Source organism: Centrocercus urophasianus, unplaced genomic scaffold (genome assembly GCF_019232065.1).
Source record: "Centrocercus urophasianus isolate 14NV4802_14NV808 unplaced genomic scaffold, USGS_Curo_1.0 seq_2, whole genome shotgun sequence".
Lineage (NCBI taxonomy): Eukaryota > Metazoa > Chordata > Aves > Galliformes > Phasianidae > Centrocercus > Centrocercus urophasianus.
Window position 1 is genome coordinate 9,186,941 of NW_024884755.1, and position 26,715 is coordinate 9,213,655.

The following is a 26,715-nucleotide window of genomic DNA, read 5'->3' on the forward strand; positions in this document are numbered from 1 at the left end:
AGAGTTTCTCTGAGGAGAAAAAAATAACAAAATGACTGATAAAAGAATAATACAAGATAGGTTGTATTCTGTTCCATGGTACTGGAAACGTTGCTGCTTCTGGTTGTCAGTCAAATCCCAGCTGTCCCACCTGCAGCAATCTAAGCGCAGGGAGCACTAAATATCTGCAGTTCTGCATTCAGTCAGTTGTGATTAATGCCAAGACTGAGGGAGAGCATTCGGCTCAGCTGCCCCCCATCTCCTGTTCAGGTGAACGCTGAGGGGATTTTAGGTGTTGTTCCCCTGGGTCTGGCCCCAGAGGGGGTCTGTATTGTCACAAGTGTTGTCACAAGCCTTTCCCTGTCCCCTCCACTGCCCCCTCCCTTGGTGGCTCTGTGCAAAAATTCTGTTCAATTTGCCAACTCTTCAACCTTCGATGTTGTTCAGGTGCAAAAATTTTATTTTGATTCAAGATCTGGGCACTTCCTATTCGTAATGAAGCCACATTAGATTTAATGAGGGCAGATTGACTCAGTGTCAGCTAACAAAACAACTCTGCCTTGCAGAATCTAGTTTTACTGTTACATTCTCATTTATACAATGTGTAAGACCAAAGGTAAATGTGTGAATGCAGTAGGCAGTGAGAAATAGAAAGGTAACCACCAAGTGTGAGGAGGATGAATTATCTTTTTCTTTGCAATGCCTGTAGCTTAATGCATGCTTAGCTTGCTTTGCAAAAGGAGCATATTTGGTAAGCAGACAAAACATGATTAGAAGAAAGTAGCCCCAGCAGTACTTACTGCTACATTTCAGGGACTGCAAATGGCTGTGCTAACATGAATGGATAAAGCCTTCTCAGATCTCTGTGACAAGTACTGCTGCTAGATGAAAAGCTGTATCCCTTTCAAAAGGTACCTTTGAAGCACAGAGGACTTAAATTTCTTTGCCATCTCCTGTCGATGGACTGAGGTCAGCACTAACAGCAGTCTCGGATTTTTTTCTCCCAATTTTTTTGATCTCTTAATTAGACAACATTGCTCTAACCTGCTCTGACAAACCCGGAGAGACAAGGCAGCAAAGTAATCACACAGACAGAATTGTTACCTGCGCTGCATGTACTCAGCGGCTTCTAAATTGCAAGAACGCAGTCCTCCTTTGCTCTGGTGAGTTTACAGTGTGAGAATAGTTAAGGGCACATAGCCAGTTCAGTGAGAATGGGAACCACATCTTCGACCTTCAGTGACACGTTGGGAAATTGTGCAACGTTCAACTTGGAGCAAGCATTTCTATTGCTCTTTCTTTGTGTAAATTATTCCTCTGCATTTCTCTTGTTTCTGATTAAAGCTGTCTTGTCACATCCTCTCAACAATGTACAATAATTCATTCTCAAATGGCTCTTTCCTGAGAACATTGTGCTGCTTTTTGGTTTCCAGCTTATTGAGCTGGTTTAAACGTGCCGGTGCCTGGCTGCTTAGTGTTACAGTGTTGATTTTCTTTATGTCGGCTTTATACACCTGAGAAGTGGCTTCCACTGATGACTAAACAGCCAGGAGCACAAATGCCTACCTGAAAACTGATTATGAAATGACTTTTTATATGCATGATAGTACCTTCAAGTAAATAGCCACTTTGATGACTAAACAATCTGGAGTGCAAATGCCTGCCTGAAAGCTGATTATTAAATGGCATTTTATACTTGTGATAGCTTTGAATGAACAGCCGCTTCAGCAGCATTTTAACCAAATGTGCAACTGCAAAAAAAGCCCACGTCACTCTGTGTTGTGTGAGCACTGCTGTGTGCATGGGGTGCAGCTCATTTCTTAGCACTGGAGCTCTGCAGTGGAGCTCAGGAGGTGATTCTGTGTCTGATTTTGGCCCCCAGTTTGTCTCCTCATGTTTCTTCTGAAGAAAATAAAAAACTTCTCTTTCTCTTAGATGGTAGAAAATACAGCTGCATTCATCTAATGGCTGGATGGAGTCCTCGGCCAGGACAGACACCTCTTTCAGAAATGAAAATTTATTTGTTGTTTGTTATTGTTTAAAGGGACTGTAAACACCATGAATATGGTGTCTATGTTGAAGATTCGTTTCTTTTGATTAGATGGCCCAATACAGTGCTCCTGAATGGACAGCAGCCAGCAAAGGTCACCAGACTGATGGCAGGCAGCAAGACAGGGCTCCTGGTTTTTCAGTTGCTTCTGGCACAGAACTAGATAAAAATGGGGGAGGCAAAGACTAGTACTGGCCTTTAAAAAAACACGTACATGTTTTTAAGAAACAAAGCTACCTTCACACTGATGAGTGAACAGCCATACACTAAGGATGGTGAAAAGCAATACTAAAACATTACACTAATGCCCTCCCAGAGCTCCCTGATTGCTTTGCTAGCATTTCAGCAAGTGACCTGCTGACTTGGGGGCTTAAGAGCTGCGGGAAGTACTGAGGAAGGCTCTGAACTGAAACTATCAAATGCATGGTTGAAGAGGGCATTTCCTGCACAGTTTAGAGAAATGCGTGCAGAAGAAAGTTATAAGAGGTCACAGTGATCTCCTTTGTTGAGTATATAGATTTGCATTTTGCTACTAGTCACCTCATCACAAACCTGAAAGGGAAGCAAGATGCATCAGGCTGCATATCTGATCTTGCATCTGTAAATTCTTCCAGCCTCACTGGAGTCTCTTTTGTATCAGTGATGTGCCTGATAATGGTAGCTAGGTAGATTAACAAAACCAAGACTGTCAGCATGAGTCAGAGGAGAATAGCCTGTAGGAGGCTCTGCTTGTGTTCTCTGAACAACAGCGTAGTGTTATGAATGCAGTCACCTATTACAGCAGGCAGGAAACTGTGTTTCATGCTAGTCTGACTAGGCTTTTCTTTAGGCATAGAAGAGTCTTTTGGAAGAGTTCATGTTTGTCTCTGCCAGCCAGTCACTGCCCAGCAGCTGTACTGAAGGGGTAGCGACCTGCTGCTGAGTAGGGTCACAACTCATTTGGTTTTGCAAGTGGCTCTTGACTGTAACGAGGGAGGAATTATGCCACTGTGGACAAAGGGAGGAATTATGCCACTGTGGACAAACGAGTGATAGCAGACACTGAGGTTAAGTGCTTTTTGTCTTCAGTATCAACAAAGAACAGCAAATCTTAAGGGGATCTTTACAAAAGTTATCTCCTTGAGGTACTTGGGCCATAATTCATGCTGTTTCTAAAGTCCAGAGAAGGTTGATTTTTTTTTTTTTCCTTTTTACGTGAAATCCCAAAGCTGTAGGATGAGAGTAGGAAGGGAGCTTCAAAAATTGCTTTCACTGCTTTGAATCTGACCCCTTATATTCAGGCATAACCTCCAGGACAAAAAGAAATGATTTTGTTGCAAGTATTGCTTTAACTCAAATAGTGTTCCTTACAGAACTACCTGTTACAGGGATCCTGGTAACTGTCAGTAGAATTGTAACATATACAGCCTGTTAGCAAGACAGAATACAATCGCAGAAATCCTTCACAAATAGAGATTTTTTTGAGAAAGCTCAGAGTCAAGCCTATGGGATGCTCAGGCACCAAGGCCCACAAAAGCAAGAGGGCATTTAACTTCTGTTCGTTTTTCTCAGTTTCTATCATGTTTTTGAAAAACATACAAAAACATATTTGCAGTTTGGAGAGTGCTGTCTACATTCTTGTATTACTCCCACCTGACAAAAAGTGGATTAGTTGTAAAACTATTGACTGTGTGTTGCTAGTGTAGGTTTGGACTTAATTTCCCATTCACAGATAGACACTTGTTTGGCTTAGGTCTTGATTTATCTATCTACATTCCACACACACTGTGAATCAGCTCTGATTTTGACTTTTAGGAAACCTCAAACAGTACCCTTTTCTGGAACAGTTTGGAAGATATCATAGAATGAGAGAATCATTTCAGTTGGAAGGGACCCTTAAAGGCCATCTGGTCCAACTCCCCTGCAATGAACAGGGAGACCCACAGCTCCATCAGGTGCCCAGAGCCTGCTCCAGTCCAACCTTGAATGTCTTCAGTTACGAAGCTTCTACTACCTCTGTGGGCAACCTGTGCCAGTGCTTTACTGCTCTTATCATAAAAAGCATTGTTCTTATATCTGATCTAAATCTCCCCTGTTTTGTATAAAATGATTTCCCCGTCTTATCACAACAGACCTTGCACAAGAGTCTGTCCCCCAGGCTTTGTGCCTGGTTGTTCTGCATTCTTTAGGGAATGACAGCCTTTGTGGAACCTTTGTCATTTTAGATACCTCCAGGAATCCGAAACATTTCTGCTTGTGGAAATGAATGCTGTACATGATCTAATAAAGCATGTGACTGTAGTTCTGTATACCTGTGCAGTATATATGAAATTTTGTAAGTTTCAGATTGGCCAGGAGTAGGTTATTTTTTAAAACTGTGGTACGTCAGAAGTCTCAAATAGTAAAGTTATCAAATGAAGAAGGACTACTTCTGTGATGCATGTGCACACGCTACGATTTTATTTCCAATCTTGAAGTATAACATTTTTCTGTCCATCTGTGGTAAAGTGGTTTTTATCTGAGTTTCTTACTTGCAAATCTGATAATTGAGAAGCAAATTAAATACATGTTTTAATTTGTGGGCTGGTCTCCTCATGGACTTTGAGGAAGCATTATTTTTGGAGTAAATAAATGAGTTGTTACTGTTGTTGACGTGACAGTGGTGCATTATTCATGCAAAGGTTGTTTGCTGTGGTAAGGATGACATTTGTGATGGACGCAAAACAATAGTTTGATAGCATTAAAATGAACAAAATGGACACTGACTGGTTTCTGCTATTCTATCCAGATTGCTTTTGCAGTGTAATTGTTGCTCTAATGGATGACTGTTTTCCTTTTATAAATGCATCCAGGTATGCCTTAGTGAAAATGTTGGCCTTCACTTCTCTCAGGAGACAAATACTCATAAAGGTCTGTTACACCACACTGAATCATTAGGTGAGTTTTAAGAATCTTCCTCATTTCATACTGTCAGCATGCAGATCATGTATCATGCCAGGTGCAGAATCAGTGTCTCTACTCGTTTTTCACAATAATGTTATTTGTCATAATGGAGACGGTAGAGGGACTAGAGAACTGAAAATCTGAAACTGAGATGGTACTTGAATCACTGAAATGCTTCTGTTTGGTGTTGCTGAAGAGTTCCTATGAAGGGCATGGGACTGTAGTCATACAATATTTTACTACAGATGCTTTCACTAAAGTGACCCCAAATTGATTTAGAATGTTTTAAATATGCAGTAAGTGGAGTAAGTGCAGTAATCTTTTGAAGCTTGTTTGCGATTCATAAGGAAATTATTAAACTAATTTATGACACTTCTATAGCAAGTAAATATGGTGTCATAAACAGAAGATATTGGCTTTCTCTTAGATGTTGACAGCGTGAACAACATTGGGTTTAAGGCCATGACCAAGTCTCCTATATCTCTGTACAGCTCCTGAGCCTTGGAATCACAGTGATGAGGGTCAAATGACACCTAAGGAGAACACATATTCTGGATTCAGTGAGCATGTTCAAGCTTCTAAGTGGAGCTTGCATTTTTGGTACAGAATATTATCACCTCATATAATCATGCCACACATCATATAGATTTCTGTGCTTTGCTGATTTAAAGGGTTCCATTTCCTTAAACCATCAAGCTCGTAGGATCTACGAGTAATATTATTTCTTTGCTCCCCAGATGTTGCTGGAGTGAAACTAACAATTAAATGACAGAAAATTTGTTCTTGGATATCTTTTGATGACAGTTGCCAAATGCTGTTGAAATCTGAGCTATTTTGAGGGTTTTACTTTGCTTTAAACATAGCCCTTTTGTTCTGAAATGAGCTAATAAGATGAGTGGAATAAGCCCTGTGTGCAGAGTTTGGAAGAGCTAGCATTTTTTTCCCTATGAATTATTTGTACAAAATAGAAAGTTAAGAGGAAAACATTTTCCATCCAGATAATTACTGATAAGGACAAATGCTGAAAATGGTGATGAAGTGCCAGCATTATAGACAGGCAAATAATCTGTTCACTTCTACACATCCAGAAAGCATGTAGTTTCAGTGATGATCTTGTTGTTTGGTTTACTTGTCTCTGAGAAGGGTCTCACTCATGTTGCAGGAGAACTGAGTCTCCATCAGTCTTGTTGACACTACCTGAAGTGTCTGTAGATGTTTCTCCTTGCTTTCTTTCAGCCAGTTAATGATTCTGTTCCCCAAGGTGCTCTGGAAGGAGAGGTGGAGATGTAGGTGCTGGCAGCAGCAGAGTGCATTGTCTGATTCTGGGAGCAGGGCTTGGGTGTAAAGGGGGCAGGAGAATCCTTCAGCAATTACTAGGCTCATCCCCTTGCAGAGATGGAGCAGTTCTGATATATTGGAGGTGTTTGTGATTGCTATAAAGATTCCTCAAGCATCTCCAACCAGAGGCTTTGTTTTCCACAATAAATTGTGTGCACATTTCAGAATCAGTCTGCTTTGATTCTGCTCCTGGTCAGCTCAGCTGTACACAGAGATTAGCTGTAGCTGCTACTGAATGTTTAGGAGTTTGTCCAAGCTAGAATAAAATAAGATGACTCTGAGAATAATATATTATGGAGCTTTTCTACTTCCCTTTTGTTTTCACATAAAGCTTTTGTATCAGAGAGGCTTCCTGGCACAGAGCTCTAACTGAATTGGTTTGTTTAAGGAAAAGTCCCCATCATTTGAGGCACTGCATGCAACAACAACAATATATATATATGTACAATGTAGCTGTGTTTGCAGAAGATAGAATTTTGTTCTTTACATCTTTCTCAACAAAAGCTCAGGAGCGAAAGTATCTGTCTCTAACATGAGCATCATGGGCAGGTCACTGTAGCTGATATTTATCGTGCTAGCAGTAATCTGAAGCAGAGAAAACATGTTAGCTGTATGTGTGTGCCAATTCCTTTGACCAGATTATTCAGTAACTTCATGCGTTGATATTTCTTCTGAAAATTAATTTTGTGGTAGATAAAGAAAGCACACATAAATCTCTTATTTTCTGGCTGGGCAAAAGGCTAAAACAACAGGGTGTGTCTGGATCTGTTTTGTTTGGTTATTAGTATTCAGTGTTTTTCCCTCTTTTTAAATGTCTAATTCAAATGTCAGTTCATTCTTCTCTGTTTCCTGCCCTTATTCAACTAGACTTCCAGACCAGGCTTAATTAACTTCAAGACCTTTTCTGCCAACCCCTACAGTTACAGTCTTTTCCTGGAACATTTCCATTGTTAAAATCCCCATGTGTTGTGAGATGATACAAATGATATTATTGCTGTTCTTATGAATTTACAATGAGCCTTTCAATGTTTTTACTTACAGTTTAGCTCTCAGAGTCAGGGAAATCTCAGCTTCAAACCAAAATAAAACTAGGGAAGCAAATATCCCGCTTACAGTGCTGAAAAAGCAAAGCTAGGAAATTCATTCCTCAGATGTAGGAAAGCTGTCCTGTGTTTTATGACATTTTTTAGAGCTAGATTGCTCTCTGTTAGGTTTTGTTTCCATCTGGAAATGACAGTGACTTAATGCAGTTTTGCCACTTGAACCTAGCTGCAATGGTGTGTGCTGTCAGTGCTGTTACTTACACACTGTATAAGTCTCTATGGAGGTGATAAAAGTGAGAGCTGTGAGGGCTGTCATCAGGGTGACCCAGTGAGAGTTCTGCTCACAGGTGGTGGCAGCGAGCCCCTGCAAGGAGCCTGGCACTGCGGCCATGCTGGGGCTTGGCATGGGAACACCTGGAATGTTGGTGCTGGGCAGCCTGGCTGCTTGGGAAGCACCCATTCCAAGCAGAACTGCACTTTGTGGCTCTGCTGCCCGAATCCGAAGTGCAGTGGAGGTATTTCCTGTGCTGAGGTGGAAATTTTTACTTCCCTCAGTTAGTAGCTGTTTATTGGAATGTTCATTTAATGAAGCTGAAGATCAATCTATATAAGGCAGGTAATAAAGCTCTCTATTTTACAGAAGGAAAATGGTGCAATGTATTGCAAAGACAAGTGTACTGCTTTCTTCCTGTTAGAATCTTGAGTAATCTCTAAGTGCAGTTACTGGACGATGCAACTATTCCAATTCTAAACTTATCAGTACTGCTGCTGGCACTGGAAATGTGCAAAGCAAGTCTGTTTCATCCCATTGTTGTCCTTCTGAAAGTGGCCTACTCTCTGCTTTTGGCCTTGATTCTCGATTTCCACTTGGATATGTTTCATTATTGAAGTGCACTGGTAAGTTGGATGATACTGCAGTATGTATAGTGTAGTAGTATTTGTTTGTTTTAATGAAAGCACTAACAGAACTGAATAAACAGGCACAATGTACTATTGTGATGTGGATTCATAAATAAGGTAGTGAAAAACAATACCTTATTGGTAGTAGGGATTGGTTGGTGTAGCCCTAACACAAGCAAACTAGTTCTCATTCAGACATTTCTTACCTATCTGAAAGACAGTGACAGTAGAATCCATTAAGATGCTGCAAATCTCTAAATTCAGGTGCAGAACTCGGGGTCCTACAAAGGGAAGGGGGAAGCCTAGGACTGTGCCTGTGGAGACTCTGGCTCTGAAGTGGAAGTCAGCGCAGGAACATTTCCCATCAATGGCAGGATTTCCTGTCATTTGCATGACAGCAGCATTAGGCCCCTATTCTCCTCAGGCAGCGCAAAGGTACACTTTGCACTCCAAGAGAGGATTTCCAGAACTCAAACTAAGAACAGATACCATCATAAAAGGAAGGGGAAAGAATGCTCCTGCCAAGGCATTACTCAGAAATGTGGACAAAGACAGAAAGAATTTGGCTGCATCTTCCAGGCGTTCAGTGGAAGTGGGATTTCCCTTTATACTGTCCTACACAATAAGGCCAGGGATCAGTGTGTGCTGCAGATAACCTGCTTTGCACCCTGTTAGTATCACGAGGAGTCAGGAGGTGGTGTCAGATGGTGTGGGTGGGTATGGGAGCAGAGGGGAGAGTGCAGGGAGCACGGCAGGGGTTGCCTGCAGTGAGGAAGAGCTGGATGGAGTGCTGCTGATTTGTGAAGGCAGACTGCAGGCTTTTTAAAATAGCGCGTTACAGAAACAGAGGGCTTTTTCTCCTTAGGTTTTGACACAGTATGGTTGCAAAATCCCACAGGAACAGGAAGGTTTTGGTGACAACTAGACTGGAACAGGAGCACTGGTCTTTCTGTATTTTGAAACAAGAATAAAGAATTTTAAAGGTTCCTCCTTTTGGCCTGCCCCTGGCTGTGGCGGTGCTCTGTAACTCCTGGTATTTCAGGTAGCAAGGTTGGAGCAGGAGAATAGTTCTTCCCTTCCACTGATCCTTGGTATGGTGTCTACAACTTCTGCAGTGTGTACCAGGTAACCATGCCTGTCTTCCTACTGAAAAATCAGCCATTTCTCAGGATGAACTCTCCACCCTTTCACAGAGGCTGCTTGATAACTCCTTCACATGTAGCTCCTAATCTTGTATGGAGTGGCCCAGCTGTCCCTCTTGTCTAGAGATAAGTCTGCCAGAGAGCCCTTCTACCTGCCCACAACTTTCTCCTCTCTGGCTGGGAGTTGGCCATCTCTCTGTCCTAGCGAGTCTCCACTTTACAGAAATAATCACTCTCTGCTTTGCTCTAAAGGAGAAGGGCTACACTGGGTAGGATTTTCGATTTGTAAAGCCCCAAAGACAGCAAGAAGAAAGACATTTGTTTTCAAAAAAATGCACTGAAACATTTTCATTTTCAGCATTTTCAACGCATTTCTCACAGGCAGAGGAATCCCATTTTCTTCTTGGCACTAACATATGAACCTCTGAATTAAAATTCTAGTACCTGAGTCAAAACTGGAGTGATGAACACACGACAACCGTGGAGATTCGGTTATCTCTGTTCTGTGAACCTCCACTTTTTTATAAATTTTGAAATATTAGCTAGCCTAATGTGAGAGCTAGCCTTCTGTAAAAATGTAACCTGACCAACAGAAAAAGATTTTTTGAAAAGATTGTCTATTTTTCATTTGAAATATTAATTGAAATATTGACTTGTGGATGCATAGTGCAATCCTCTGTTCCATACCAACTATAAATCAGGAGAGCCTTTAAACCAGGGATTTTTACCTATATCCTGTTTTCAGCTGTTTTATCCAACAGAGGCAGGATGTGAAACAAACCTGTTTTCTTTTGGCAGCAAACCTGTTAACTCTTTCGGTGTAACCTTCTCTACCTGAGCTCCTTCTGTAGCCCTGAGCCCAGCTCTGTGCACGCTGCAGGTTTGGAATGACACACAGCTGGCCCATGGCATGTTTTCAATGTTTGCATTTGCTTTGTAATGTCTAAATAACAGTTCTATGGCCTTATGTTAAAGTGTGGAGTGTGGGGAAGTACTTAATGTGGTGTGGCTGTAACGCTGAGAAATAACTGAGCTAAACAAGGAATGATTTGTTAATTGAGTTTATCTTTTGCTTTCCGTTTCATTTATGTATTGCTGTGACTTCACATACAGCACTGCAGTACACTGTACTATTCTGAGGCATTCATATACTAAATTAAAACTGTGTCCTTTTCTCCTGATGGTCACTCTTTATTTAAGAACAGAAAATGACTCCTCGAGATATCTCAGGTAAATTACAAGTCAGTGTTTCTGCTGTATGTTTCTGGTACACTGAGTGTTGTTACAAGGCGCAAATTAACTGGAAATGAGAAGCTTTTGTAAATCATTGGAGCAACCTTGCTTTTGTCTAGTTCTTTTTCCGGCATGAACATTTATATTACTGCATGCTTTTACAAATGCTGATGTGATGATTTATAATCAGTGGGGGCAGGAGCACGTTGATTAACTGCACCTTCGTTAACTGCAGTAGCAACCAACTTTCAGATTTTTCGGTAGCTGAGAATAGAGCAGATTTTCTCACAGAAATTAATCTTCTCCCATATCTTTTTTTCCTGCATTTCTTTCCTTCCTTTATCTTTATTACAGCATGACAACCAGCACAGGAAGGTACTGTGCACACTGGCAGTTCCACTGTTGCAGACTAGAATCCTTCAATAAAAAGCAGTATCAATTAATCTCTTTTGTGTAAATGCTTCATCTTTGCAAGCTGTATGGTAAACTTGTTGGCTCAGGTTCTTGCTGCACTGTCTTTAGGAAAAGATAAGCCTTTTCAACCAACTTTTTTCACCCAGCCTCTGTTTGTAAAGTACCTTGTCAGAAAAAAAGTAGTGTGTTTTGGACCTCTGAGATGAAGAAACTTCTCAAGTACAAATTGCTGGTGTTCTGGAACAGGAGCTGTAAAAGCTGATAGCCCAGGGTTGGGACTTAGGAGACCACTGCACTGAAGTGTTTGCCTAAACTGTCCTTCCAACCCTAAGCACCCTCAGCAGGTACAATAAGCCAGGGATGGCAGGTTTTTTTTGGGGGGGGCTTCCTGTCTTTGGGTTGATCACTTAAAACCATAGCTTTTCAAACACCAAGGGCAGCCCTCCCATTGCTGGAGCACACTGACCACGGCACAGCGTACACCTGCTCACTACAAGCTGTACTAAGCCTGTAACCTCCATGCTGCAAGTGGAATTGTTTCATAAATGGCTTACAGCTGCTGTTTGCAGTATCATTTCAGTCCCTTTTCCATTGTGAGAGAACATTGGCAACATTATCTAAATATTACAGAACAGAACTACAAAAAAAAGCATGTGTTTTTTTCTGTTACGTGACCTGGGAAAACTGTGGTATAGCCCAGGAAATCTAGAGATTTTCCTCTTCCAGTGTAAACTGAAAAACTCAGCTGTTGCCCTCCCTTACTTTTAAGTTCTATGAATATTAGGCCCGAAGGATGCTGTAGATAGGTATGAAATTCATAGCCTAACCACTGGTATATCTTAAATTATTTAAAGCAGTAGAAGACATTTTTGGTGCAGTTAAAAAATTATTGCAATTACCTCCACAGCTGAAGGACGGCAAATAGCATTTATTCCTTACCTGAGTCAGAGTTTGTAGAGCTTCACTTTGTTCCCAAACGAGGCAAACTAAATTCAGCGGTGTCCCAAAACATTAAGCAGTACATAGAAAAAGAAGAACAAACAGAAAAATCCACTTCACTTTTCGTTACGCAGTACTGGGAGTGTTCAGCAACCCAATCTCCAAGGTTTTCCAGCTGGAATCCGCCTTTTCCCATCCTGCATCCCGGCATCCTGTTATTGTTCCAACTCTTAGTAATACAGTGAGAAAAGGGAGTGGAGGAAACAAGATAAACTTAGCCTTATTATTGCTCTAGTGACTTATTTGTTACTGCCTCTAATGAGGCAGCTGAATAAAAGGAAATCAGCTCTCAGAGAAAGGCAAAAGTTGGGGCAAAAGTTAGTATTGAGTGTCATTTTATAAAGAGTGTTGGAGATTATAAAAAATGATACTTTAAATAGTGTCCGATATTTGATCAGCACAGACTATGACTGTTTTGCTCAAGCAGGGTGCTTTAAAGCAATTTGGAGATGTCTCTGTAAGGGTTTTTATACGTGCAAATTGGAAAGCTGAAGTCTTCATACAGCTGAGAAGGCTGGGTGTTAAATGGGATTTGTCAGTATTTTTCATGGGTAAAATTATGACCTCAGATGGAAGACGGTGTGGACGGGCCTTCCAGAATGAGAATTTGAAGCATTTTGATTAGATTCAGCATTTTGCCTCTAAGCCGTTCATGGCAGCCAGCAGGGTGGGTGGTACTGAGGCTGGCTGTGCAGAGCACGGTGCTTCTGATGTCACCTGCCTGAAGTTTACATCAGCAGGTTGTTCAGTGAGGCCAGTCAGATGAGCCTGTGGGCTTTCTTACAGCCTAGCCTGACTACCCAAACCTTATTAGGACCAAGATGCCTCCTCTTCTTGCACCTGTTGTTGGCTGACTCCTATCTACATCTCACAAGCTGGAGGCAGAGGTGTAGCTCTGATATTGAACAAAAGAACTGAAAGAGGATTTTTTTTTTTTTAAATTAAATAATGCAGAAAGAAATCTGAGAAATGTGAAACTTAAATCAAAACCCACTTAAAAAAACAACCAAAGGCAGTTTTAATAAAAATAGGCGAATGTTCAACATACCTTAAGTAGGACTTTAAATAATAATGATCCACAGTTAAATGTTCTCTAGATCTTATTTGTCATCACAACTCAGCACAGGTGATGGGATTGATTTTCTACCTTTCTCAAAGGCTAGAAGTGGCTGTGTTATTTCACATTCTTATGGTATACAGCTGCAGAGATGGATGTTTTAAAAATTTTGATACATTTGTTATTCAGAAAGTTAAGCGACAAATGAGGAGGCATTTTTCAAAGTCTTACTTAGGGAGACCAGAGAGTATTAAGACCCCTTCCAAGAAAATAAGCTGTTCTCATTTTGTTGCTGAGAGAAGAGCAGGGAGGATGTTGATAAAGAGTTTTCCAGGGAACTGCAGCTATCAGGTCAGGATGTAGCTCAGTGATAAAGTGGTACCCACAGCAGACAGCAGTCCCAGATATGATTTACTTTTGCAAATGACTTCAACTGTGTTTACGACCGTTGCATTGCCTTTGATGTTCATATCTGTGGACCTGGGAGTGAGCATGCTATTTAGCTAATCTAAACTAAGGATGGGGATGAGAGAGCCCTTCATGTCTGTTACCCAAAGAAAGGAATGAGAATAGACCTAGGTTTTCTGTGCCCTGAGGCATCAGGCCTAGATTACCAGGGTCTGTTTTAATGCCAACTAAATAAGCTTTGTTTTAGGTACTTGTTTTATCTCTGCTGGAAAGTTCAAGGAAGACACGAGAATGTTTCTAAAGACATTTTCAGCACCCTCTGTTTCAGAGCTCAGTAGAGTTACCAAAAACCATTCTATGGGCTATAAGGAAGATAATTTCATTTAAATTTTAAAGCATCTTATTAAAATCTCTTGATCTTTCATATTCTGTTTTACAGATTTAATGTATACTGAAGTGATTATTTAAAGTTTCTTTCTGGCTATGAGGTAATGTGCATGGAAATTTTATTGAATTTGAAATTGCATCCCTCTCAATAGAAAACTAATGGTTCACAGCACCTCATTTCCTCTACTTAATCCCAGATATTTTCACTATCACACTTTCTAAGTAGTGAATTCCATCAGATTTTCAAAGCTGCTGACTCAAGATGCTACCAAGCCAGTTTTCCTGTAGACCTTGGACTTCCAGACTTTTCATCATCAGTGCTAAATGATAAGAGTTAGAAAAAAGCCCTTGATAGTTGGATGCTTTTGCAAACTGTGATAACGTTTTAAACAAAATATCAGTACTTTATGTCAAGTTTTGCTAACGGGAAGCATCCTGTGTGTGATCAGGCAACATCAACGGATGTACTTGCCCTCTGGATGCCTATCTTACCTAATAGCAAAACTTCTGGAAATGAAAGGTAAAAAGTGAAGAGTATCCTTAGCATGTAGGAATTTCGTGCTACTCCATGTGACTCATTTTGTGGACAGAGCTGGTGGCATGAGCAATAGGAGTGCTAACTGTGTACTTGTGTTTCACACCTTTGCTGCTGTCAGGTTCCTGTTCCACATGACACCAACTCTTTTACCTTGTCTATTCAGCAGTGCTGTCCAAGTTTTCTGACTGGTTATCTCCAGCTGCTGCTAATGGCTCACTCACTTTTTTTCCCAGAGGTTTTCCCACGGATGTCTATTAGCTGCTGTTTTTTGATTCCGTGGCACCTGGGCTAGCTGTGCGTGGCTCAGATCAGCGTCTCTTCCTAAGAACGTTTACATGGTTACTTCCTTGCTGGTGTCTGAACAGCATTCCAGACTACTCAGGCTAGCAGAGATAAAAATAGTCTTTCCTTTATTGGCTGGGGTAGATCTCAAGTTTGCTTTGAAGGTGCTGGTGTGTAGTTTGAATTTGACTTTTCGGTGAATCTAAACTAGTAACTGCCATCTTGTAACTGCTGAAAGGAGTAATGTGTCATAATGGGCAGAAGCAGAGCCCTCATTTAGTATGCTAAATCTATTAAGTTTGATTGTTCTCACTATACATGGATACCTGGGAGTGGGTTTGTATAAATTGATGGTATTTACAATTGCATAGAATAAATGTGAGATTGGAGGTTTCATCTTTTTTTCCGAATTACGTTTTGTATGTTGCTGAGGAGGTTGTTCAGGTGATCTAAAGCTCAGATTTCATTATCTTCTCTGTAGCCAGGAAAGCAATATGACTTTTATGATAGCAGCTTTCGGTAACATCTTGTTTCAGGTTTTCCTTGTAATGCTTGTTTGCTGCCCAATGTGATTAATGGGCTGTGAAGTTCTCCAAGAATGAGTGGGAACTGTAGCTGTAAGAAAAAGTTCTTTGCTTTCCTAGGCAGCAAAAATTCCAGCCAACTTGGTAGAATAGCCCATGCCTTTCACTGAGTAAGCACGCATTTTTTTACTTGCCAGTACTAATAGTTATAGTAAAAATTCATCTGAGAAATAAACCCTTACTAAGTTGTCATCACAGCCAAAGACAGCTGGTGATGTTTCTAAGAACTGATGAGGGTGAGACCTTGTGGTCCATCTTCCCAGAAGCAGCGTGTTGCAGGCACTGTGCAAAGGTCTGCCAGGACTTGAAGTTCAGTCACGGTGATAAGACTTGTGTCTGTATTTTGTGGCCAGCTAGAAGAGAGCGCACTCTTTCCTTCAGTTACAAAAAATAAAGCTGAAATGCTAATCTGGAACAGTTTAGACAATAATTGTGAAATCCCCACCCATTTGAAATATGCAACCATATCTAACAGTTGTCTGAAGCCTCTGGAAGTAATGCTGCTTACAGTTTAAAAAATAACAATTACTGCTGCATGTGGAAAGCTTAATCTCTGCGAAAAGTTGGTTATTTCTGGGGCCTTTAATCAGAGCAGCGCAGTGCTCTCAGTCATTTCCACTGGGAGCCATTTTCCCTTTGTCACTGATGGAGGTCTGCATCCTGCAGTGAGTCTGACTCAGCTTCCTTTTGTCAGATTTGTTAGACAAAAGAATGTTGCTCTCAATTTCATTGTAGTTTTTTGCAAGGTGCATTTTAGAAAGCAGCTGAGGAATCTTAGCTCAAGCTGGTGGAACTGGAGCTTTGCTGGGGACATGCAATAGTCTTTCTCTGTAGTGCTTTCCAGAGTGCCGCTGTGGCCGTGCTGTATGCATTTCATTAAGGCAGATCTCTCCTGGAAGGTCAAATCCTGCACTCCTTAACAGACGAATCTCTTGTCAGATGAGGAACTTGTGGCTACAGAAGTAACAGCAGGACTTCAGTCTTAGCTGTTTGGTGGGGAATGATCCTGAACTGCCTGGTTTCCTTGTTTGGAAACATGAGGAAAATAAAGATGGAAGAAAACTCATCTAAATTTTACTAACAGTCTTAGTAGCACTCTGGGCAGGAGCTGTAAAATGAAACTGCCTTACCATCGAACTGAAGAAAGGAACAATAAATCCCTCTGATGGTTCATTGCAAACACAATGCACAGGGATTTAGCAAGGAGCCTGCAGGCCAGCTGAGGCCCACTGACCTTGGTGGGATGGTTGGGTTTTAGCAGAAGGGCTGATGCAGTGATGTAATGCCAGTCAGAAACTTCCCAGGTGTGGTTCTGATGATCTTGGTTCAGTGAAACTTTTTAGTCCAAAGAACACTCCTGCTTTCATTAAAGATGTTCCTTTAAAACAGTCAAACAAAAAAAACACAAACTTTTCCTACCTAAACAAAACTGATAAAAATAGCTGCCTTTCATTTGTTATCACTGTGATTGTTTATAGAACCAAGCTTTTGTCTCTGACTGGTAATGCAAAAAGGAAGCTTGTGTCTGGGGTCGAAGCTTCTCCCTCTTATGCCTGCTCCTGTGAAAGGAGTAACGTCCATCTTCTTTTCTGGGAAGTCAGCAGTGCGAACAGTTTTATGCCCATGGCATTCATCTAAAGAGATCAGCCAGCACCCACAAGAGCTGCAGCAGGGGATGGAAAGGCAGTGCTGGGGAGCTGCTGGGCCGGGAGAAGCTGTGTGCAGGGCTTTTGTTTCAACCCCTTTTTCTGTTCCTGGATGTGCTGCTCATGCCTGGCTGCGTGCTGTGATTTTTCTCTCGGGAGAGGATGCAGCGTATCGGGAACAGGGAGCTGGAGAGGGATATGGCCTCTTCTCTTCCTTCCTGCACTATTTGTGTAACTGATCTGCCCATCCTGACACTGCCATTCCTGTGGCACCCTCCCCATTAATAGTCAAGTGCTGCCCGCTGAAACACTTCCCTGTGACCTTTGGTGTGGGATGGTGGAAGGCTGCAGATCCCAGCTCCTGGCCTGTTATGCCAACTTGTTGCTGGCTCTGGGGCTGAGCGTCTGCTGGGAAACATTAGACCAAGAGGTTTCAGATACATTTTAAAAAGGATGAAAAAAATGCAGATTTTCCTTCAAGAAGACTTAACTTTTGTGCCTCTTACTGTTCTGTGAGAGCCTTGGAGGAGATAGAAACTCAGATTAGTAGTTGATCTGCAAGCTATGTGCCAAAGAACAGTTCCAGAATTCAGAGAGATGTCATCCCACAAGCTACATCACACAAATAGGTCTGTAATGTTGGGACATGTGAGTCTAATCAAGTGCCGGAGTTTGATCTGAAAGGGAGGATTTTAAAGTATTGGGGTGAAAATAGCATACTCAGGAGGGTAGCTGTCAGGCTTGGGGTTGCTTTCAGAGTACATTTGGGGTACCACTGTACCTCGGTGTTGTTCTTGTCTCACTATACCCATGTGTAACCTTGCCAGAGATGGAGCGTGTCTCACAGTGCTTTGCTCACTTCCAGATGAGTCTTTGTGAACTCACAAGTTCCTGGAAGGGAAGCTACACTGTGTGTTTACAGGACGTGAGATGACCCATATCTTAAATGCTTTCCTTGATGCCCCTTGAAGTCTCTGGATTTTCCTTTCATCTTATTCCACTGAACTTCTGGCTTTCCTATGATCTGTTCTCCAGGCATGAAGTCACGCCTGGATGTTAGCATCTCCTGCATCTTCTCCACACAGACACACACACACAGAGTAACGTGGCTGATCACTCTGGGGCTGGCTCTCCCTGCCATCTGCCTTCCTGTGAGGGAGAGGGGCTGTGGCAGCCTGCAGGCAAGGTGCTGGGATGGAGACGTGTGAGGCATGGAGTCGGGGTCCTGCTGCAGCACAGACTGCCTGCGAGACGTCCCGGCCCCCTGCAGCACACGTCAGACGGACCCACGTCTCTGCTGGCTGCCACTCTCTTCCCAAGAGCATGGGTTTTCAGGCTTGGGATGTGTTGTGTTAAAACAGCACTTGGAAGAAGGGAAGCAGCTCCATGTGCTTGTGTACAAGCTGCTCATGAATCTGCCGCCGGGCTGAGCGTGAGCCAAAAGGAGGGTGGAGGGAGCTGCTCTGAAAGAATTCTTGCTCAGGGGTTTAAGTTAGGAGCCAATGCACTAATGCCTTGTAAATTGGTTCAGTGACTTTTACTCATTTATATGCACTCCCTTTATTACACCCCCAGACCTAGGCTGCCTTATTTCTGGCTTTGCTGCCAAACACTGTGCAAATGCAGATGGTTTAAGTGTATCACTGGTGATCCCCTATGTATTGTTCCTGCTTTGCAGTCTGCGCTGTGCCTCTTTTAGCCACTGAGTGGATGTGTAAGAACTCCTAATGGCTTGGAAATCAGTCAGTATGGATTTTTTCCCTCATACTGTTGAAACGGATCCATCCGTGTGGTGGCATCAGCAGCCAGTATTTCCCTTTAGTTAAACACTGGAGGCCATTCTGGGCTACGATGCTGCTCTCTGCAGTAAAGGAGCTCTATTTGCACCAGCTTGAATTTAGTCACTGCAGTGAGATGTGGAATGTATCATCTCAGTCTTCTGCTGGAACGGATAAAATAACATATAATTCTTAACCGAAAGAATGTATTTATTACAGCTTAAATAACTTCTTAGCTTCCAACTAGGGAGGGAGCACAAATCTGTTGGAAATCCAAAGGCTTAGGCTTGAGTGCTTTTGGCACATTGAGATGTCCTGCAACGAGTGTAGGGAAACAAGTCACTGAGCTGAAGGGCCTAGTCTATGAAACACCAAATTTCCATGGCTGTCGTCTTTGCAGTGCAGTGAAAAATGCAAAGACGTTTTAAATCTTTTAAAATCATTTTGAATCTTCAGGGTACCCGTGGATTGCTTGGTCTGCTGGTACCAAGGCGTGGGGTGGGACCCCCAGCCATGTGCTGGCGCTTCTGCTCAGTACATATCTCACTGCTGCTCTGCTAACTGATGGAATAATGCAGGATGAAAAATGCGTAATGAATAATGAAAAAGCTCGAGCTTTGGGAATTAATGATTCATGCTGAAATATATCTGCCCTGGACAATTTTCTTTTTCTGATATTTCATCTTGAATGTACAAATGGTTGGGCCATGCCCATCCCTGTGCACTTTAACAGAGATTAAAAAGAGTAAGAGCTGGTTATAACATCTAAACAGAATCTCAAATGAAAGAACATGTATATTTAAGAGCACAATGGAAAATTTAAGAGATTTAAATCCATGCTTGAACTTCTCAGGATTTATGTAAATTTTGGAAATTCAGAGAGACAGGAAATGAATGGTTTTGCAATTTGCAAAGTTTGTGCCTGAGCACAGACAGTGGGATCTATCTGCCTGAGAGCATTCCTGAAAACATGCTGCTAAATGAGCTTGTTGTGTGGAGATATATTTACAGTAAACAACAGGAAAGATAAATGCTCATGAATTACTGCAAGTAGATTTGCAGCTATTTTGACTTGTCACTGGTTTAATGCAGCAGAAAATTATGCTGACTGTTAGAAAAGAAAGCATAATTTTAGAACAGTTGATTTTCAGAAAACACCTTTTATATATGATGTACACACTCAGTGCATACTCAGTATTTTCTAATATCTTTCAAGTAACTTTAAAGTGACATGTCTGGTGTTTGTGTTAGGGATGGCTCGCAGCACCTTTGGGTGGGAAGAGTTCAGTGGCTGCTCGGTGCTCCTGGGCTGGGGCACAGAAACCTGCAGGAAGGTGAGGACCTGCCCCGTTACAGCGTTTGACTTTGGGAGCCAGATGTTAGTGCATTTATTCTTCAAAGCTTTGTTTGGCTTCTGTAAGGCTGGGTTGAGATCTCATTAGAGAAACTTTCTTGTGAGACTTCCAGTGCTTCCTGCCTGGGTTCAGATGACAAAGGAATGGACTTTCTTAAAGAATTTTGTTGTTTCCGCTCCTGACCTTGGCCAGGGCCTGCAGGTGCACAGCAGCACAATGAGCAGTGCTGGTACTGCTTCCTTCGGAGTGGCAGAGGTTGCTCCCATGGAGGCTGGATGAGGTACGTGCCATTTCCAGCTAGCCAAGTGCTGTCACTGCTGGGCAGCCACGCAGGAAATGAGCTCAGAAGTGTTCAGAAATGTAACACCACATCTGAGCCTGTTTTTAAAGTGGAGACCATCCGAAATGAGAAGGCACCCATACCTTTACAGTGAAATACAGCGAGCCAACAAACCTGAGGGTGCTCGGACTGCCAGTAGCTGCTCTTTGGTGGCTTCCAAGGTGTCCGATGGGACTGAGCAGCCCTGCTTTGGGTGAGCAGCCCTGCTTTGGGTGAGCAGCTCTGCTTTGGGTGAGCAGCCCTGCTTTGGGTGAGCAGCTCTGCTTTGGGAGGCAGCCATGCACAGGAAGCTTCCCCAGCACGGGAACAGCCGAGCACGTCTGTGCTGCAGTGTTTGTTTCATGTAAACACTCCGACCATCACAGCAAAGGTTTTGTGTCCTATCTTAGCTGGAGGGCAAAAAATAGGTATCATTGCTGTCATTACAAAAAGTAGATTTCCTTTAAGGTGTGGGTCAAAACAGGGCTGAAGTGATGGGTGCTTCAGACCGTGATTTGACAGTGAAGATGCACTGATGGGCAGGCTGAGATATTTAATGTACTACATGAGAGCCTATAACAAAGTAAGAATTTTTTATGAGTCAATTGACACTATTGGAGCAGATCTCTGACAGTTATGCAGGTGTAGGCACAAACGGCTTTTACTGTGGCTGCTGCTGAAACTCTTCACAGTAACTCAAATAGTTGAAACTGTGGATTTACTTCTGCAGTGGTGATTGACCTGCTCAGGTGTCTTGGGTCACCTTTGAAAAAATGCTGTACTTTACTTTGAAAATGTAACTTTCCTTTTCTCTCTGAATACTGTAATTCTAGTTTGTTTTCACCCATCCATGCAAAGGCTTAGTGTAACAAAGCATGGGGCAGGATGTACATTGTACTGCTGAAATAATGCCACTGTAAAATGGCTACCTTGTGTTTTTAAATTAGGGCTTTCCCTATATGAATTGTTTTTTAGTTAGTTTGTTTTTGCAGTAGAAAGTGGTTATTGAGAAAACAAAGCAAAATATAAAGTAAATGAGAAAAATGTTTTTCTCTGTTGAAATAGAGTTATAATGCTAATTGCATTTAGAAATAGGAGACCTTGTAGGAAGGAAAAAGAAGAGTCACATAAAAATAAAATGTGCTCCCTTTGATGTATGTATTCTCTTCCTACACCAGGTTGTCTTAGCTTGCCTACATTTGAGATTCTCTCCTGTTGTGACCCAAGATATGGTAATCAGCTTGCATGCAAATACAGCTTCAGCGAGTAAACATCTCCTGATGCTCTTCTGTGGCTATGGCATCTGTCTGTCTTTTTTCTGTATTAAAAAAAATAAAATCATTAGTACCAATAGGAACTGCCAGTATGGATGAAATTCTGTTCCTTCTGCTTTGTGGCCTGTCCAAAATTAATAGCTGTACTTGAAAAAGTCAAATCTGCCACGGCTGAGGACTTTTTAGTAAGCGTGAATATCTGTACTGTACAAAGGCAAACCTTCTACCCTGTTACTAATTCTCTATGATTTTAAATGGAATTTTTTGCATTAATCTTATGAGTGCTTATATTATTTGATGTGTATTAATTACATCCTAATTCCATTTATAATGTAGAAAGTAAAAGATGGGACATATAATGAAATGTAAGACACTTCAGTTGTAGTGAAAGCTGGACTATATTTTCTAAAACATCTTCTTTGGCATTTATATGGGCGAGTTAAGAGGATGAGTGTAGGGGAAAATATAAATGGAGAAGATAAAACTCTGTCTTTCAAATGCTATGTGGAAAAGACTTGGAATAATTTTTGTCTGTAAAGTCAGGTTCATTATGTAGCCAATATTAATCTGGACTACACGCCTTCTTTCTTGATGCCTTCCCCAAGTGGGCCTCAAAATGAGAGAAAATTTTGATTTATGTATATTCCAGCTTAATACTATTAATTGTTAATGTTTCATAATTAGCAGAAAGGGAGCTGAGACTTACAGACTGAGAGGGAGCTGCAATGAGCTGCTCAGTACCAGCAGTCCTGCCCAGCAGGGACAGGCTCTGTGCGTTGCCCATGCAACTGGACCAGGTCTGTTATCACCAGCGTTGCTGTTCCCTTCCTGCTGTTTTGCGCTGATCAGCTCTGGTTTCAGTGCTTAAGGAATGCACCCCGCCTCACGTGGCGAATGAATCCACTTCTGAGAAGGAGAGGAAAAACACATTGTATCAATCACTGGGCAGAATCTCCTGGGAAGCTGGAGTTCAGGAGGGGTGCAAGAATGCGAGCTGAAAGCCAGAGTAATCTTAGCCACATTTTTTTAATCCTGAGAGCATAACATGTAAGATTACTTAGTGGATGGTTATCTGTGGCTGTACCACAATTCTGGGGGAGGACGGTACTAAAGATAGAAGTGTGACTTTCAGCTTCTGTTGAGAAAGCTTTTCACAGAGTGCACCAAGCACAAATTTATACGGTAAGCAGCCTGGAGCAGCTAATTGTAAACCAGCATGTTTTTCTGTAGCATTTCAGAGGCTTTCTAATCTGAATGATCACATAGCTCAGGATGTTTGTAATGGACCGTGGAGCTTTCCACTGGTTCTAGCATGTGTCTGAAGAGCAGTGTTCAGTGCCTTGGGCAATACTCAGTGCCCAAGGAAAAAGGGTTTCAAGTATGTGGGCTGTGTAGCATCTGCTAAACCTGTATTGGCAGCCATTTCAATGAGCAGTGGAACTCAAGCTGTTGTCTCTACTTAAGGAGGTGGCTGTTTGGACAACTGTGGTTTTCCTTGATGAGTGAAGAGTTCAGTCAGAGTTTAAGCATTAGACTGCAGGAGATGAATTTGCACTTTTGTCCAGCATTAAGCTTGCTTGATATGAAAAGAGGAAGCTGTTCCTTCAGTATAAAGAACAGTGAAGTCAGGATGATATGAAAAAACTGAAAATAATCTCCTGATAGATGGAGAAGGTCTGAAATGCATAACTGAGAAGCAAGTAGTTACTATACTTTCTCTCACTTCTAGTTTCTGAGACATCTGTGTGAAATGGCAAGATGTTTACAGAATCAAAGCACTTAACCCAGTGTCTTTACATGTTTTGAAACTTGAAGAATGAATGAAGCATTTGTAGATTATCCTCTGTTAGAAAAGAAATTTAAGAACTGAATGTGTCTCACATAGGGCTGCTGTTGCAGAACTGCTTTGGAAAGCTCGAAGTAATATTTCGTTGCTTCAGATATCATGCAACTCTAAGTATACCTCCAACGCTGACAACAAAAGAAGAGTCTTCTTAAAAACTTGGTAAACATAGCATGGGTAAGCTTAAGAATCAAGATGGTTTTCTAAAGAGAGAAGAAATTAACAAATTTCTTTTGACCCAAATGTTCAAGGATTTTTTTTTGAATTTTTATTTCTTGGCTTTTTTTTTCCCCTTTCTTTTATTATTATTATTATTATTATTATTATTATTATTAGCCTTGGTCCTTCACTGTGTCTCCTCTGATTTCTGGCACACAGATGAGACACCATGAGTTGTTCAGGGACAACAGGTCTGGCTGACAGTGGTTCCTTTCTGCTAGCTCTTGTGTGTATGGGAAGGATCCTGTCTGGTGCTGAAGAAGAGCTGTCTGTCTTCAGTAACCAACCAGCGGATCTCCCTGGTGTTGCATAAAATCCTGTTAAGATATGCCTGGAAAACAGAGGGAGATCCTCTTTCTGTTGGACTGACTGACTCTGGGTAGCCTTGTGAGCTGTCTCAGCTGGGTTGATTCAGGAAGTTCAAGAGACTTTCCTGTATGAGAGAAAGTATGCCTTGCTCCCACCATGCTGTTTGTATCCATTCCTTGCAAGGCTCTAGTGGTCTGGACTGCAGCTGCTAAATCATTGCACCTCCATCATCTTTACTGATAGATTTATTATTAATGTGACAGTTAAGTGGCACATTAAATGTTATAGCCATTATTTCATCTTCTTTTTAGATTACAGTCTAGCTTATTAAGTGTAATTGGACTTCAGCTATACTTGCATAACTCGTTATGCCAATATAAATACCTCTGCTGCAGGTGAAACTGAGCTCTTTGTGATGTCAAGAAGCATAAAGTTTAGCAAGCTGTCAATGTTTTGAATCTGTTTGGATGTTCTTATGTTCACAGAAAGGCAGCTCTTCAACAGAGAACAGAATTCACAGATTAAAAAAAAAAAAGTCAGTAACCAGAATATGACTTTCCTGTCCTTAATATTGCAAACTTGAGAATCTGAAACTTAGAATGTGGTAGGTTTGCAAAGGTATGAACTGAATGGTATTGCTGGTAAGGAACAGAACAAATGACAGAGCTTTTATCATTAGAACTAGTATCATCATCAATAATAACAGTAGTAAAGGAACATCCATATTGTGCCCTGTATTCAACACATTTGGTTGCTTTTGCAGCTTCTGTGGAGGACATAGGATAGTTACTAAGAAAAATGCTACTATACTTCTCAGTGGCTGAGCATTTCCACTATCTGACATGAAATCTTTTTCTCTTTTACTGATGTCATAGTAGCAATTCTGAGTGTGGCTGAGTGCACCAAATTCTTAAGCCTCACAGCACAGTTAGGAGCTGGTCAAATTGCAACAGTCTTGAACTCTCATTTGGCTGGGATCACAGATTGGTTTGGGAATGGCCAGAATGAGAAGTTGAGAGAACGTGCAAGTTTAAAGCTTCTGAAATAGGCTGAAGTTGAATGGTTGTGATTAAATAAATACATTTAAAAAACACACAAAAAAACACACCTTCTTTGCTAAAATGAAAATTAAGTAAATGGAGTTAAGGAAGAGATCATTTTGATAGAAACGATTTTCCAAAATCAATGTCATAACTGAAATATATGAAGTATTGCACGTAGTTACATGTTTCTCTAAGAAACAAATACAGTTTTTGTGAAGTAGCATTTTGCTTGAATCAGTTATTCCATTTTGAGGTCAGGCTGCTTTTATATTATCATCACCTTTAAAACATGATGTGATATACAGATAATCATAAATTGCTTTGTGTAACATGAGAAATAAAAATGTAATGGATTCCCATTGAGTTATAAATGGCTGTGGTAAGAAGACCTTCTTAATTTTGTGGCTTTGCCACACATGAATTATGGGGCTGATCTCTCAGTAGCAGGATGCATATAAATATTTGTAATGATTGTGCATTCATTTATGCATTCTCTATTATGCTTGTAATGTGTCTAAGGGTAAAAAATACAGCTATGAAAAGGACAGCAGAGTTCAGCAGAAAAATGTCAGATGTTTGTGCTGCAGTAGTTTGTGTTGGTAGAAGCCTTTCCTTCCACACCATCTTGCCTCCTGCCTGGGGACTGCCTGCTGCTCCCAGCCAGAGGGATGGGCACGAGGATTCTCTGACTTGTCACTGCTTTGAGAAATTACCTGCTGTAATTCAAGCAAAGCAGTGTCTCTGTAGCTGTCAGCATGAACAAAGGCCACCAAAATGTACAAAGTGAGAGTTTCTCCACCGAATAATTTGGATACATCCCATTGCTACCTTTATTACCTCAATCAGGGAAAAAGTGCTTGCTACTGCTGCATTCCTATAGTTGGTATGGCCATACCATGATGCTGCCATCAGACTATGACTGTTTCTTAAAATATGGAGGATTTGTCTTTTCTGTGCATATATCATTATCTATTAAAAATGCCACAACCCAAGCCATGGCAGGAAATGCTGTTCTGTCACAGATGTTAGTATTCACGAAGTTGTTCTGGGTTTGCTCATTATGGCTGCAAACACCATTTCTCTGTTGCTGTTTTGTGGATCACGAGAGGTCTTTGCATCTACTCTGACCCAATGTAACCTCTCTCACATGCCGAGATGGTTTCTGAGTCCAGCACAACATCTGCGCACAGGAACATGGTGATTTCAGTTCAGTTCCTGCTCTCATCTCCTGGGCTTCCCATTATAGATTTGTGGATGGCTCCAGCCGTGTTGGTGATGCTGAGAGATTTTGGTGAGAGGACAGTGCAGGCTGTATTCTATTTCCAGCCCATTAAAGATTTGTTCCAATAAGAAAATCTGGTGTTAGCCTCTTTCTAAATAGAAGAAAACTGAATTTTCTTATTGTGCCGTACATGTGCCAGAAAACAAAATGGTGTGCAATGGATGCTGCTGGTTTGAGAACCTAAAAAGCCTGGGACAAGAAAGTGCTGCCCTTGCTCAAAAGAGGAGGCTGCTGTTTTGTTCTGTGTTTTGTTAGGTCTTCACTGCCTGAGGATTTATTTTAATGGAGTTACCTGTGGAGTCATTTAACAGCACTGGCAAATCCCCTCAGAAGGATTCTGCAAGTGCTACACTTAATTATTTCAAGGAATG

At 41.5% G+C, this 26,715-nt stretch overlaps 1 protein-coding gene across 2 annotated transcripts in view; it reads right to left on the reverse strand.

The window, feature by feature from the left end:
• Positions 1 to 12,156, reverse strand: part of CDH5 (cadherin 5) — a 28,728-nt gene extending 16,572 nt beyond the window's left edge. Inside the window, exon 1 of one of the 2 annotated variants that reach the window (XM_042821649.1) lies at positions 11,961 to 12,156. The gene's annotated coding sequence lies outside the window, so the exon portion shown is untranslated. Of the gene's footprint in view, positions 1 to 1,083; positions 1,160 to 11,960 lie in introns of those variants that run through there. The other variant, XM_042821650.1, reaches the window with a different exon arrangement.
• Positions 12,157 to 26,715: the final 14,559 nt, after the last annotated feature.